The sequence below is a fragment of the Carlito syrichta genome, unplaced genomic scaffold (assembly GCF_000164805.1).
Source record: "Carlito syrichta isolate Samal-C Ts95f unplaced genomic scaffold, Tarsius_syrichta-2.0.1 Scaffold313473, whole genome shotgun sequence".
NCBI classification, from domain to species: domain Eukaryota; kingdom Metazoa; phylum Chordata; class Mammalia; order Primates; family Tarsiidae; genus Carlito; species Carlito syrichta.
This window is the reverse complement of record NW_007257569.1, coordinates 45908-61300: the sequence shown is the minus strand read 5'-3', so window position 1 is coordinate 61300 and position 15393 is coordinate 45908. Positions and strand designations below refer to the sequence as shown.

Sequence of the window (15393 nt, the reverse complement as noted above, 5' to 3'; positions counted from 1 at the left end):
CGCTCTACCACGCCCAGCTGATTTTTGATTTATTGTAGAGATGAGGTCTCGCTGCCCAGGCGGGTCTTGAACCCGCGGACTCAGGCAATCCACTCACCTCAGCCTCCCAAAGGCGCGGGATTACAGGCTGAGCCACCGAGCCCAGCTTATATCTGTATTTTTGAGAACTTGTGGGCCGCCATACTAAAGATTTTAGATTTTTACTAGAACCATGACTGGATTTGCATGGTGTTCTTTTGTTAAAAAGCAAATACATATATGTACATATATTGAATTTTATCATGCAATCTAGGAACAATTTTAGGGATAGAAAATTTGACCCTATAACATGTATACAAAATTAAATGGTGACTTTGAGCATAACTGTAACAACAGTTATAACCAAAATTAATTAGGCTGTTTTAAGGGGACTATCAAATGTTCCTTTTCTACTTTTTCTAATGTTCTGTCATCTGTTAGTGGACTAATGATACTAGGAGCTAATATTTTAACAAAACTTTATAAGAAAAAAATTGTTTATTCACTTTTCCTTTGAATTGGGAAGACCACCATTACTCAATTCTGAGGATATCTAGAGACCAGCTATGGAAAGTATCAGATTCCTTGCTGTCAGCCAATTTGCAAGTTTTACCTACAGCTGTGTCCTGTTTTTTTTTCTCTCCGAATTTTGCGTTTTTTGTTAACATTTAAATATTGGTACATTTCACACAAAAATCTAGAATTTGATCATCTCCTAAAAAACTGCATGTTGTGGCATTTAAAAAAAATTTCTTTCTTTTTTTTTTTTGAGTTGGGATCTCACTCTTTTGTCTAGGCTAGAGTGCAGTGGCATGATCATGGCTTGCCCCAGCCTCACAATTCTGGGCTCAGACAATCCTCCTGACTCAGCCTCCCAGGTAGCTGGGACTGCAGGTGCCTACCGCCATGCCCAGAAAGATATTATAGATGCCACTGTGTATGGTTGTGCAGAAACATCATAGGGTTTCCATTCATATATTCAGGTTGAATATCTCTACTGAGAAAATCCAAAATCTGAAGTGTTCCAAAATCGGAAGCTTTGAGCACTGACTTGATGTGACGGGTAAAAAATTCCACATCTGACTTTGTGTAATGGGTTGCCGCCAAAATGCAGGTGCATGACAGTTTATTCAGCATCCTCAAGGGGAAAATAAAATACCTTCAGGCTATGAGTATAAGGTGCTTATGAAACATAAATGGATATCTCTTCATGTACAAGAGGGGACCTGAAAAACCCAAAAATTATTTATAAAAAATTGTGTAGTCTTACATGTTTAAACTCCAGTCACCTCCAAAGTACTTTCCATTTGATGCAATACATATATCGAGATGCTTTCTCTACTTCTCAAAACAGTTTTTGAACTCATCAGTTTTGATGCCTTTTAGTGCTTCTGTCATTTTTTTGTTTCACCCCTTTCACATTGGCAAAACATTTCCCTTTCAGTACTTTTTTTCATCCAGGGAAACAAAAAAAAAAGTTGCTTGGGGCGAGATCAGATGAATATGGAGTTTGGAGGGTTGGGGCATGCTGTTTTTGGTCAAAATTGCTGAACACTCAGTGTGATATGGGCGGGTGTGCTCGTAAATCACCCATCATGAAATGGTCAAAATTGCTGAACACTCAGTGTGATATGGGTGGGTGTGCTCGTAAATCACCCATCATGAAATAGGCAAATGCATTGAAACCTCCGAAAACAAATTCACTGAAGTTTAACACAGCCTGTCACAACACTAGCTGGTACACTGATGCTGATGGGTTCTTAGAACACTTAACCTAGCTGGGGAAACCTGTACTTCAAGGGACCTGCCCTCCAAAAAAGTAATTCTTTTTTTTAAGTCCTCCTCATATACATAAATGATTATCCCAAAGTCCAAAAAATTATTCAAAATCTAAAACACTTCTGGTCCAAAATGTTTCAGATAAGGGTTACTCAAACTGTCTTTGTCTAGATGAAGGATGATACTTACCTGGACTATAGTTGTTGGGACAGAGAAGATGGAGAGAGAGGTGGGCAGATTTCAGAGATATTTAAGATTTTTTTTTTTTTTTTGAGTAGGAGTGTTACTCTGTCACCAGGGCTGGAAGGCAGTGGCATGCTCCCGGCCACCGCAGCCTCAACCTGCTGGGCTCAGGTGATTCTTCCACCTCAGCCTTCCAAGTAGCTGGAACTACAGGCACACACTATCATGCCTGACTAATTTTTTGATTTATTGTAGAGATGAGGTCTCGCCGAGTTGCCCAGACTGGTCTTGAATGTGTGGGCTCAGGCAATCCTCTCACCTCAGCCTCTCAAATTGCTGGGATTATAGCCGTGAGCCACCATGCCTGACGTGTTTGTTTATTTGGAACTGGAGTCTCTGTCACTTGGGCTGGAATACAGTGACATGATCATGGCTACCAAAGCATTGACTTGCTGGGCTTAGGCAATTTTTCTACCTCAGACTTCTGTGTAGCTGGAACTACAGACACACACTAGCTAATTTTTTGATGTATTGTAGAGAGAGGTCTCACCGTGTTGTCCAGGCTGTTCTTGAACTCTGTGCTCAAGCAGTCCTCTTGCCTTGGCCTCCCAAAGTGCTGGGATTGCAGGTGTGAGTTACTGGCACCCAGCCAGTTTAAGCCCTATTTAAAATAAACTTAATTCTGTGTTAAATTAATCATATTTGTTCTGTTTTTAGAACTACATATAAAACCAGTTTATTAAACCAACCAGTACAGAGTCCTGAGTTTTACTTTTGTTCCAGATTTGGCTAGGGCCATTAGTAAGATATCATTGTCTACCTTTATTAACTTTATTTCTGATTATAAGTATACTTTTAAAAGGTACTTATTTCAGTGGAGCAATTTCATTAGCTGTAGAAGATTTACTGCATGATGGATTTATGTTCAAGGCACTGAAATAATACATATATATTTTTATGTATATATAAGTATAAATAAGTATTATATATAAATTTTTTTTTTTAATTTTTGAATCAGGGTCTCACTCTGTTGCCCAGGCTGGAGTGCAGTGGCATAATGACAACTCACTACAGTTTCCTGGGCTTAGGCAGTCCTTCTGCCTCAGTCTCTTGAGTAGGTGGGACTATAGTTATGTGCCGCCATGCCTGGCTTATTTTTTAAATTTTTTTGTAGAGGTAAGATCTTGCTGTATTGCTTAGGCTGTAGGCTGGTCTTGAACTCCTGGGCTCAAGCAATCCTCCCACCTCAGCCTTCCAAGTGTTGGAATTACAGATGTCAGTCACTGCACCCGGCCACAGATTTTGTTGACAAAGAATGCTTCTTCTTTATATTCAAATGCTAACCAAATTTACCTTTATACTTCAGGACATTAAATCTGTTGACTTTTAGATTTCTATAACTTGGTTTCTTTTAGTGTTACTTTTCAAATGCAGTATAGTTGTTCCTCAGTATCCGTGGGGGCCTTGGTTCCAGGAACCCCTAAGAATACTAAAATCCACAGGTGCTCAATTTGCTTATACAGCATGTTGTAGTATTTGTATGTAACCTATGCACCCCCTCCTATATGCTGTACTTTAAATCATCTCTAGATTACTTATAATACCTAATGCAGTATAAATAATTGATGTACTGTATTGTTTAGGGAATAATAAGAAAAACAGTTTGTGCCTGCTCATACAGATGCAGCCAACCTTTTCTCTCCCCTCTAAATAATTTTGAGTGTGGTTCGTTGAATCCATGGATGCTGATCCCATGAATACGGAAGGCAGACTGTGCAAGTCTGTCAAAAACCAAAGTTCTGGCTGGCTAATTGGTCACTATGATTTGTAGTATAGGTGCTATTACTTCTAATTCTAGATTGTAAGTGTATTTCACTCCTTTAATGGTTATTTTTGTTCTTTGATTTCTATGCTATCAGGTTTATTTCTGCTTTTAATATATTTTTGCTTAGACATGGCACTTCCAAAGTTTGAAAAACTAGATTTATTAGAAGAGCTAGTAGTGCTTCTTTTCTATCATATTTAATACATGTAGGGTAAATTAGTGCTATGTTTTAGATAATAGAAGTTTACAAATGTAGTTGTTAACTTTAAAAAGTTATTAGAAATAACCATTTTCCTTAACACAGTTTTCATTCAGTTTAGCTCTTTTGTGCTACTACTTTTTGAAATTAGTATTTGTGTGAAAGACAAGATAATGTGATGAGGATTCATTGTAAAGAAGAGTATTTGTTCTTTATACAGAAAATATCAGGTTTGTTTAATATTTAACTGATTAGAGGCAAATACGTTTCATTTTTTAACTTACAAAATTATTTCTTTATTTTAGCTTCCTCAAGAGCTGATGAACAACTGATTTTTTTTTTTTTTTTTGGACAAATATTACAACAGTGTGTGGAGGAACTCAATATACTATATAAAAATGGCACTGAATTTTTAGGTAGAAGTGGCATCTAAACACATGGTTTACAAATTGTATCTGGGCAAGTTAGTATAGGAGAAAAGTGGATTCACTGGAAGGCTGCCACACATTTTTTTTTTCCAGTTTTAATGGTTTCTGCTTTTAGCATGAGTTGAAGAAAGTTTTTTTCCTTCACTCAGTTTTATTTCTGTTTTTACTACCCATTTGAGAAGCAGTTTCTCTATGAGACAAATCTTTGACCCTTTTGTGTTCTGTCCCCACCCTTGACTAGAAAATGCAGCTGCACACATTTTTTGTTTAGAAACAATGGATCACTTGCTGTGTCACCTAAATCTATGACCAAGAGGCAGTTTTAGCCCTAAGTGACCATAATGCTTCAGTTGTCCTGGATATATGACATCATATAGCATTATAATAACTTATACATCTTTTTTGCAGTACTTTTGGGATTTGAATCTACCCTCTAATCTCAATATTGGATTTTAGGAAATTCACAATTATTTATAATGGAGAATCTTAAAAATGTATTATTGAATTAATAGGAAAGGTTACAAATTTCTTCCTTTTATGTGTCTTATTTTTTCTTACCTGAGAGATCACCAAGATCTTTAGATTTCTGAGATGATAGAATGTCTTTAAAGCTCTAGTGGTTGTTAGGTTTGTTACAATGCCTTGCAAATAGAGTGTGTTCAGTAAAAGTTAGACTTTATTTTTACTACCAACTCGGCACATTAACAGAAAGAGAATTGTTTTCATTTTTAAAAAATGAGGAAGTATTCAAATTTAGAAATTATTAGTATCTATAAACTGCTAAAATATTTTTTTAAGCTTATTATAATAAACTTCGTATACTTTTTAATATATCTGGGAAATATGCTGTGGTTTCCAGTCTTGAGATAACAACAACAACAACAACAACAACAACGAATGTGGCTCATTCCTAAAGAGAGGAAGATTGAATGGCAATTTCTTTTTTATTATATGTTAAATCTTAGTGGCAGAGGTAAATCACAGTGAAGAATTGAGATAATTGTGAGGCAGCTTCGATAAAAATCACAATCATTTGAATTTTGGGGCTGTGTCATAGCTCTGTAGTAAATTTTTTTTACATTGTTTAGTGGTCTGAATTAAGTGATTGCCTATTTCTCTTTGCTAGGGTTATCTTAACCTAAGCCGTGTGTGTGTGTGTGTGTGTGTGTGTGTGTGTGTGTGTGTGTGTGTATTTGTGTGTTTGTAACTTTAAAGTGATTGTATGAGAAGGCTACAAATATGAGATGGTGTCTACTTTCTGGTTCTTTTGACATTTGTGAAATTGCTCGATTTGCTGATGACATTATGTACTTGGGGAGGGTGATGAGATAGCAAGTACATAAAAAGTTTCCAAATGCCTGAAGACAACCTAAGAAGCTTAGAAATTGCTGGATGTGGTGGCTCACGACCGTAATCCCAGCACTTTGGGAGGCAGAGGCAAGAGGAATGCGTGAGTCCACGGTTTCAAGACCAGCCTGGGCAACATAGCAAAACCTCGTCTCTTAAAAAAAAAAAAGAATTAGAAATTGTAAACTTTTAATCAAAAAAATCCTATTCGTGCATGCTTCAGGTATTCGAGTATATAATGAGACTGATTTTAAGTAGGAAACTAGAATAGTCAGTCAGAATGGTGAGAAACAATGTTATCTGTAAGTCAGATGCTGCCATATAGTTTGAAGTTAATCCTCCCTTTCTTTAATCTTAGGAATGGCTGTAGCCTTCTTCGGGGCTTCTTGGTACGATTGTTCAAGTGTTGGTTTCAACTTCTTTCCATTTCTAGTAGAACATAACAGATGGTGTGGCTCTTTTTCACTCCACTGTAGTAAAAGCTTATTAGAAGCAGCAAAATTGATTTTCTTCATTTACCCTTGTTGGATAATGAGGAAAGAAATATTCAATGACTAGCTCAAGGGTACAAGGAAAAAATAAATTGGAATAAGTTTGCTTTGGGGTATAAAGAATTGACTAGCATATTTTATTTTGATCTGAGTCTTTTCTCAGTGCTATTTTTTATTTTCTAGTAAGTATTCTTAAATAATAATGGTCTAAATGTAGATTTTAACAATTAAAAAACTGCTTAGAAACAGTAACAGATTTAGAGCTGTAAGAACTATCATACAGATAAAATAGAAAACTTAATTAAAATTAAAAATATAGCATGTAGGACAGATTCAATGATAGAATTTTAGACTGGGCATGGTGACTCATGCCTATAATCCCAGCACTTTGGGAGACCCAGGTGAGAGACTTGCCTGAGCCCACGGGTTGAAGACCAGCCTGGGCAACTTGGTGAGACCTCTTCTCTACAATAAATCAAAAAATTAGCTGGGTGTGGTGGCGCGTGCCTGTAGTTCCAGCTACTTGGAAGACTGAAGCGGAAGGATTGCCTGAGCCCAGCCGGTTGAGGCTGCGGTGGCCATGAGCATGCCACTGCCCTCCAGTCTGGGCGACAGAGTGAGACTCCAACTCAAAAAAAAAAAAAGAATTTAAAAGTACTTTTTAAAAGTATTGAACACATTTTATATTTTTATTTTATTTTATTTGAGTTGGAGTCTCACTCTGTCGCCCAGGCTAGAGTACAGTGGAATGCTTATGGCCACTGCAACCTCGACCTGCTGGGCTTAAAGTGATCCTTTTGCCTCAGCCTTCCAAGTAGCTGGTACCACAGGCACCTGCCACTACACCCGGCTAATTTTTTGATTTTTTGTAGAGTGGCAGTCTTGCCATGTTGCCCAGGCTGGTCTTGAACCCTGGATTCAGGTAATCCTCTCGCCTCCCAAAGTGCTAGGATTACAGGCGTGAGCCACCGCACCTGGCTGCATTTTATATTTTTAAATGAATACATTTAAAAGTATTAAACACATTGAGTTAATTGTAGTTATTCCTTATTTGCTATGGATCTGTATAACTTATTAAAGTATACACTAAAAAACTTTTCATTTCTTTGGTCTTAAATAAATTTGATATTCATGAACTTATTTTAATGTGCCATAGATACTGTGCTGAAATTCATAATATAAGTAAAATATCTTGAAAGTAGAGAAAAAATTATTATTTTGAGTATTTTAACTTAATGATTTTTTAATAAGAATTTTGAAACAGGACATTCGATTCTAAATTAGTTGGATCTAAAACAGTGTAACTGTATATTCAGATATTTATATTCCTGTCTTGCTTTGATGATTCTATTATGTCTGTTGCCATGTCCTTTTTTTTTGAGTTGAAGTCTCACTCTGTCAACTAGACTGGAGTGCAGTGGCCGCTCCCGGCCACCGCAGCCTCGACTTGCTGGGCTCCGACGATCCTTCCGCCTCAGCCTTCCAAGTAGCTGGAACTACAGGCGCGCGCTACCACACCCGGCTAATTATTTTTGATTTATTGTAGAGATGAGGTCTCGCCAAGTTGCCCAGGCGGGTCTCGAACCCACGGGCTCAGGCAATCCACTCACCTCAGCCTCCCATAGCGCTGGGATTACAGGCTGAGCCACCGAGCCCGGCTTCTCTTTTTGTTACAGAGAATGGCATCAATAGTGAAAATGCAAAATTTTTTATTTCAGAGGTAGTGCAGTCATTTTCTTTCTTTTTTTAGAAAATTAGTTTATTTAGAAAGTAAATTAGAGAGAGAGGAGATTCACCTCCGTAAGGTAGGGGAGGGGGTCAAAGCTAGGAAACATGGCGATCATAGCTCAAAGAGACACATGTCCACATGAGAGTTTACCAAAGCCATGGCCATTTTCTTTATTTTTAACAGATTATTTTGTGTGCCTGAGACCATTGGCATCAAGCAGAGCTGTTAGCAAAGGACTTTTGATCTTTTTTGAACCATTAGTAGCTAAACACTAAAAATTCTGAAAGTTTATATGTTTTAAGTTCTTTTAGATTATTTAAGCTACAGAGATTTGGAGAATTCTGCTATGTGGCGTGATTGGCAGATAAAGTGTGTGGAAACATAAGGAAGTTGAAAGTCGAATCATAAAGAAAATGATGAAACACCTGTTGCAACCCTCTTCTGAGAAGTCCTAATTTCAGTTGCATTGTCACTGGGTGTCTTTTGTCGTGAGAAAGATCCATCTTTAATAATAGGATTTTTTTTAAATTTCAGAACTTGAAAATATAAAGCATTGTTACTGATTTTGTACCCTAATTTTTGTATTTGAAGGTTACAACACTTGTATATCTACTACTTGAGGAAGAAATTTAAAAATTTATGACAATAATAGCTATTATTACCATCTCTACAGTTAGTATTCATTCTGTACTTACTTTGTACCTCTCTTCTTTTTTTTTTTGAGTTGGAGTCTCACTCTGTCGCCCAGATTGGAGTGCCGTGGCCGCTCCTGGCCACCGCAGCCTCGACCTACTGGGCTCCAGCGATCCTTCCGCCTCAGCATCCCGAGTAGCCAGAATTACAGGCACGCACTACCATGCCCGGCTGATTTTTTTATTTTATTGTAGAGATGAGGTCTCGCCAAGTTGCCTAGGCGGGTCTCGAACCCGCGGGCTCAGGCAATCTACTCACCTCAGCCTTCCAAAGGCGTGGGCTTACAGGCTGAGCCACCGAGCCCAGCTTGTACCTTTCTTCTAAGGGCCTTATTATTTAATTTGTATTAAGAATCTTATGAAAGTAGTTACTACTATAATTCTAAATTGGTAGATCTTATAACCTAGTGAGTGGCAGAGCTGGAATTTGAACCCAAGCAATATCTCTTCACAGCTCATACTCATAACCCTCTGGTTCATTGTCTCCAGATTTGATTACTACCAAGATAAGTGATTTAGATTTTACTACTGTGAATTTTTTAATTAGTGAAATTGCTTATCTTTTACAATTTTAACTTCAAATATAGTGCCATCTCAAGTTTCTGCTTAGTATTGCTAGCATTATATATGTTAATTCCTTTCTCAAGGAAGCAACCTTTCATTTTATAGCTGTATACTACTTACCATAGAATCTAACAACTGTGGCAGCAGACCCATGAGCATAGTAGAAGCAAGGGGTTTCTCTTGAAGCTTCTTATAGAAGAACCAGAAGAGGGTCTTGTGAATAGTATATCTCTTATATTTCTCTTTCTCTACCTTTTATCCACATTGCTGATGTAGAGATACTAAAATCATAGTTCAATATAACTAATACTTTAGTTTTAGAATATGTTTAAAGTTCTCATATGCATTTATGTACTTCTGTAATTTTTTGTTTGGTTTTGTTGTTTTTTGAGTTGGAGTCTCGCTCTTTGTCACCCAGGCTGGAGTGCAATGGCACACTCACGGATACCCCAGCATCAACCTAGTGGCCTCCGGCAAGGCTTCCACCTCAACCTTCCAAGTAGCCGGAACTGCAGATGCAGGCCACCACACCTGACTAGTTTTTGTGGTTTACAGTAGAGATGAGGTCTCACCAAGTTGCCCAGGCTTGTCTCGAAGCCCCAGGCTCAGGCAATCCTCTTGCCTCAGCCTCCCAAAGTACTGGGATTACAGGCTGAGCCACTGCGCCTGGCCCTACTTATGTAATTTTAGTAATTCATAATATACTTTCTTATCAGGAGGTCACTTATGTATCCTCAGCTGTTAAACTGCAAATAGACTAAAAAAGAATTCTTAAGTATTTGAGAAGTATTTGATTTTGGAAGAAAATCACAAAGTGTATGCATTCAATTTCACTTAAGGTGCGTTCTCTACCCTTATTCACCTCTTACATCTGTGATATTATGTTACATTCTGGTAAAATTTATCTGGTTTTCCATTTGGTTACAGTTAATTAACCTTTACCATGATTTAGAAATCCAAAGGGCTCTGGAAACCAAAGTTTTTAAAAAAACACTTTTTGTGGCAAAACATGATCTGAGCTGATATAAGGCTATTATTGATGGTCTTTATTTACCCCTCTCAATGTGATATACATTTTGATATAGAAATATTAACATGTTTATTATTGGATGTTGCCTCAGATCTTACTGGGATATGATATACCATATGTACACTGTATTACTTTCTAAAATTCAAAACGTTCTGAACTTTGAAATATATTTGGCCCTAAGGATTTTAGATAAGGGATCGCAGACCTATATAATTAGGTACATTGACTACAGTACAAATGAGGACTAAGATATAATGCTAACATGACTCATCCAGTTACTCAAATACAGCAATGTGAGACCTTTTAGGATGGAATGGTATTTCTCAAATAATGTGTGGATCTCTTTTATAGAAATATATATATCTCATTTTGAGAATCACCAACTTTAGATTCTCTAAAAAAAGATCACTCACTTTTAAAAAATGTTATTTATACTATTATCGACATGAAAGCATAAAATGAAAATTTGTGGTACTTATGGCCTGTAGCATGTATCCCTGGGACACACTGATTTTAGAAATACTGACAAAGTGGCAAATCGTCCCATATACCTGAGTAGTCCTTATAAGCATTATGTTTTTGCAGCACTTTGCTTATAATGTTGAGCCTGAATCATAGTTAACAGGTTAAAATAGCATTCCAATACTGGATTTAAAGAGTATGATTTTTAAAAGAGATGAGAAAATGCCTCTCTTAAAAAAGATGTAGAGTTTTTGGTATTTACTTTTGGGGGGGAGTGTATTTTATGGGAGCAACTGTTTGCATTTTTCTTGGTTTTTCTTAAATATTACTGTCATCACACAAGGTAAACATAATTAAAGGATACAGAAAAATATAAAACAAGACGACTTTGAACTGACGTTACTATTTTTTTCTGTTTTAAGAAATAGTCTTCCACAAAATACCTGTATTTTATCCACTTACACAAATGATACAATTATATATACATTCTACAGCTTGCCTTCTTGTTTAATGTACTTTGGGCATTTTCATACATTATTGTATAGAGAGATGTCTCATTCTTTATACTGGTTTCATGTAGTGGCTATACCATAACACTTATTGATAAGAATTTAGGTTGATGCAAGTTTTCACCTGGTATTTACTTTTCACTTCTAGGGATATGTTTTCTACCTACTTCCGGTTGGGAATCATTGTCATAATGAGCAACTCTTACTGGTAGAAGTATGTCAGATTTCTCAAATGTGCTGAGGCAGAAAAAAATCTTAACAAATGTGCTAAAATAAAGGATGATGTGCTTCAGTGACATTGCCATCAGAAACTAATGTACACATCTGTTTCCAGCAGCATGGCAAACTAAGTACCTGGATCTGCTTTTCTGCTGAAAACCTAAAATGCTGGGTAAAATAAAATCTTTTTTTTTTTTTTGAGTTGGAGTCTCACTCTGTTGCCTCGACCTGCTGGGCTCCGGAGATCCTTCCGCCTCAGCCTTCCGAGTAGCCGGAATTGCAGGCATGCGCTACCACGCCCGGCTGATTTTTTGATTTATTGTAGAGATGAGGTCTCGCTGCCCAGGCGGGTCTCGAACCCGCGGGCTCAGGCAATCCACTCACCTCAGCCTCCCAAAGGCGCGGGATTGCAGGCTGAGCCACCGAGCCGGCAAAATAAAATCTTAAATGCGTCAATGCGCCGGCACAAAAGTAAAGAATACTTAGGCCAGATACTGATTGGAAACCCATTGAGGTAAGTTGCGTAAGCTGAATTTTGAAGCTGGCTCTTGCTTTGAAAATGTTTGGCAATTAGCCGGGCGTGGTAGCGTGTGCCTGTAGTTCCAGCTACTTGGAAGGCTTGAGGCGTAAGGATCGCCGGAGCCCAGCAGGTCGAGGCTGCGGTGGCCGGGAGCGGCTACTGCACTCCAGTCTGGGCGACAGAGTGAGACTCCAACTCAAAAAAAAAAAAGAAAATGTTTGGCAGATCATGTGAGCTTTATTTCCTGGGCCTTGTGGGACCCAGGGATAAGGAAGCAAAGCCCAGACCCAATCAAGGTGGAGTATCTAGCAGGAAGTAGTCTCCTCGTTAACTTAGAACCCCATTGAGTTGTACTGTCTAAATATAATAGTTATGTGAAAATTCTTTCCCTTTATGTCCCCAGGGACTACAGAGAAAATTTTTTTGTAAAATACTGCTACAAACAGAAAAATTTACAGCCATAAACTAGCCCTCACACTAGTTTGCAGCATGAATTCACACTAAACCTCAAGCTAAGAATTTAAAATGATCCTCCAGCCTAGGCAATTTGTCGAGACCTCACCTCTGCAATAAATCAAGAAAAATTAGCAGGCGTGGTGGCACATGCCTGTAGTTCTAGCTACTTGTAAGCCTGAGGTAGAAGGATTACCTGAGTCCAGCAGGTTGAGGCTGCAGTGGCCGTGAGCGTGCCACTGCACTCCAGCCTGGGCAACAGAGTAAGACTCCTACTCAAAATAAAATAAAATAAAATGATCCTGAACTGTTACTACTCCCAAGAGCCTGATAAAACTGTTATCATCATTATCAAAGAATTCCTGTTGGTAAAGTTTTAGTGCAAATAAGTGTCTTATAAAAATTACAAACCATCCAAGAAGAAATGGCACAGTATAAGAGAATCAGTGGAATCAGACCTGCAAATAGTTCACATCTTGGAATTATCAAAAGTAAGACATAAAATAAATACATTTAATATGTTCAGCAAAAGGCTTAAATATGAAGAAAAGAACAAACACTTTGAAAAAGGATCAAAAGTTCTAGAAATGAAAATAGTAATTGAAACTAAAATTCAGTGGATAGTTATAATAAAAGTAAATAGACTGTTGAAGGAGAACTAGCATAATGAAGGGTAAATCTGAAGAAATCCAAGATGTAACACAGGCAAGAAAATGGAAAGTATAAAGGAGGTTAATAAAGGGAAAATTTTAAGGAGAAAAGACAGATTACCTTCAAAGGAATCTCAGACATCAATAACAGTAATGGAAATTGAAGACTTACACAAGACAAAACAGCAGTCAGTGTGAATTCTATAACTAGCAAAAACATCTTTCAGAAACGGTAAAATAAAGACATTTTCGACCAAAATCTGAAAGTTAACCAGCAGATGACTTTTTAAGTAGAAGTAAATGGTCATAGGTAGAAAGTCTGAGTGAGATTTAAGAAGGAATGGTCAAAGAGAGTGGTGAGTATATGGATAAATTAATAAAAATAGACTGTAAGCCGGGCTCGGTGGCTCAGCCTGTAATCCCGTGCCTTTGGGAGGTTGAGGTGAGTGGATTGCCTGAGCCCGCGGGTTCGAGACCCGCCTGGGCAGCGAGACCTCATCTCTACAATAAATCAAAAAATCAGCCAGGCGTAGTAGCGCGCCTGTAATTCCGGCTACTTGGAAGGCTGAGGCGGAAGGATCGCCGGAGCCCAGTAGGCGAGGCTGCGGTGGCCGGGAGCAGCCACTGCACTCCAGTCTGGGCGACAGAGTGAGACTCCAACTCAAAAAAAAAAAAAAAATAGACTGTATAAGCAATAATAGCATCTTGTGAGATTAAAGAAAAGAAGCTAGAACTAAAATGCCATCTAATAGTTGATAAACCGGCAGCCTTAAAAAAGAATGAAATCATATCCTTTGCATCAACATGGATGGAGCTGGAGATCGTCATCCTGAGTATTAACTGATTCAGAAATAGAAAATCAAGCGTTGCATGTTCTCACTCGTGTATGGGAGCTAAACAGTCACAAAGATGGAAATAATAGACACTGGGGACTGCAGTAAGGGGGGTGAAGGGATGAGGTTTAGGGTTCAGAAACTACTTATGGGGCACAATGTTCACTATATGGGGAATGGGCCTTCTGAGACCCAGTCCTCACCACTATATGGGGATGTCCATGTAGCAAACACACATGTGTATCCTTTGAATCTAAAATAAAGTTTTTTTAAGAACATAGTTGTTTTTTTTTTAAGTCAGAGTCTTACTCTGTCACCCAGGCTGGAGTGCAGTGGCTCACTCATGGCCATCTCAGCCTTCCAGGTAAATGGAACTACGGGTGCGTGCTATCACACCTGGCTAATGTTTTAATTTATTGTAGAGATGAGGTCTTGCCAAGTTGTTCAGGTTGGCCTCGAACCCCTGGGCTCAGGCAGTCTTCTTGCCTCTACTTCCCAAAGTGCCAGGTTTACAGGCATGAGCCACCACACCAGGCTAAAACATATAAATGTAAAAAACAGTTTATAAACCAGTTAAAAGGTGACTGGGGCTAACATTCAAAGATCTTTTTGTTGATCAAGAGAAAAAGATAACTTTTTTGATAAGTATGTATCAAAAAAATTTTTTTGTGTGTCAGAGTCTCACTCTATTGCCTAGGCTGGCGTGCATTAGCATGCTTATCGCCACCGCGGCCTCGACCTGCTGCTGAGGTGATCATTCTGCCTCAGCCTTCCAAGTAGCTGGAACTACAGGCACACACCAGCCACCACACCCAGTTAATTTTTTAATTTATTTTAGACATGGGTCTCTCTCGCCAAGTTGCCCAGGCTAGTCTCGAATCCTTGGGCTCGGATCCAGTCCTCTCACCTCAGCCTCCCAAAGTGCTGGGATTATAGGCGTGAGTCACTGCGTCTGGCCTCATGTCCAATTTTTTTTTTTTTTTGAGTTGAAATCTCTATCTGGCGCCCAGACAGAGAAGCAAAGCCAGCTCCTATTGTATGCAATATTGTTGGGATGTCATTGGGCCATACTAGTTCATTATAACTGCAAGGAGTTTTATATACGCCTCACAGAAATCACAAAGCAGAAACGTATAGTATATATACAAAAGATAAAAAGTAAGGAATCAAAATATACCACTAGTAGTAATCATCTAATCACAATGGAAGACAGTGAGAGAGGAAGAAGAGAACAAAAGATTTACAGAACAACCGGAAAACCATTAAGAAAATGGTGGCAAGTCCTCACCTATCAATAATTGCTTCGAGTGTAAATGGATTAAATTATTCACTCAAAAGACATGAATGACTGAATGGATTTAAAAAACAAAGACCCAACTATAAAGCTGTATACAAGAGACTCTGTTCAGCTTTAAAGGACACACATTTGATCGAAAGTGAAATAATGGAAAAAGATATTCTG

The 15393-nt window shown here is 38.2% G+C and overlaps 1 protein-coding gene across 1 annotated transcript in view; it reads left to right on the top strand.

The window, feature by feature from the left end:
- Positions 1 to 3705: 3705 nt before the first annotated feature.
- LOC103273067 (forkhead box protein N2) overlaps positions 3706 to 15393 on the top strand; it is a 22336-nt gene continuing 10648 nt past the window's right edge. Inside the window, exon 1 of the mRNA XM_008070522.2 lies at positions 3706 to 3841. The gene's annotated coding sequence lies outside the window, so the exon portion shown is untranslated. The remainder of the gene's footprint in view (positions 3842 to 15393) is intronic.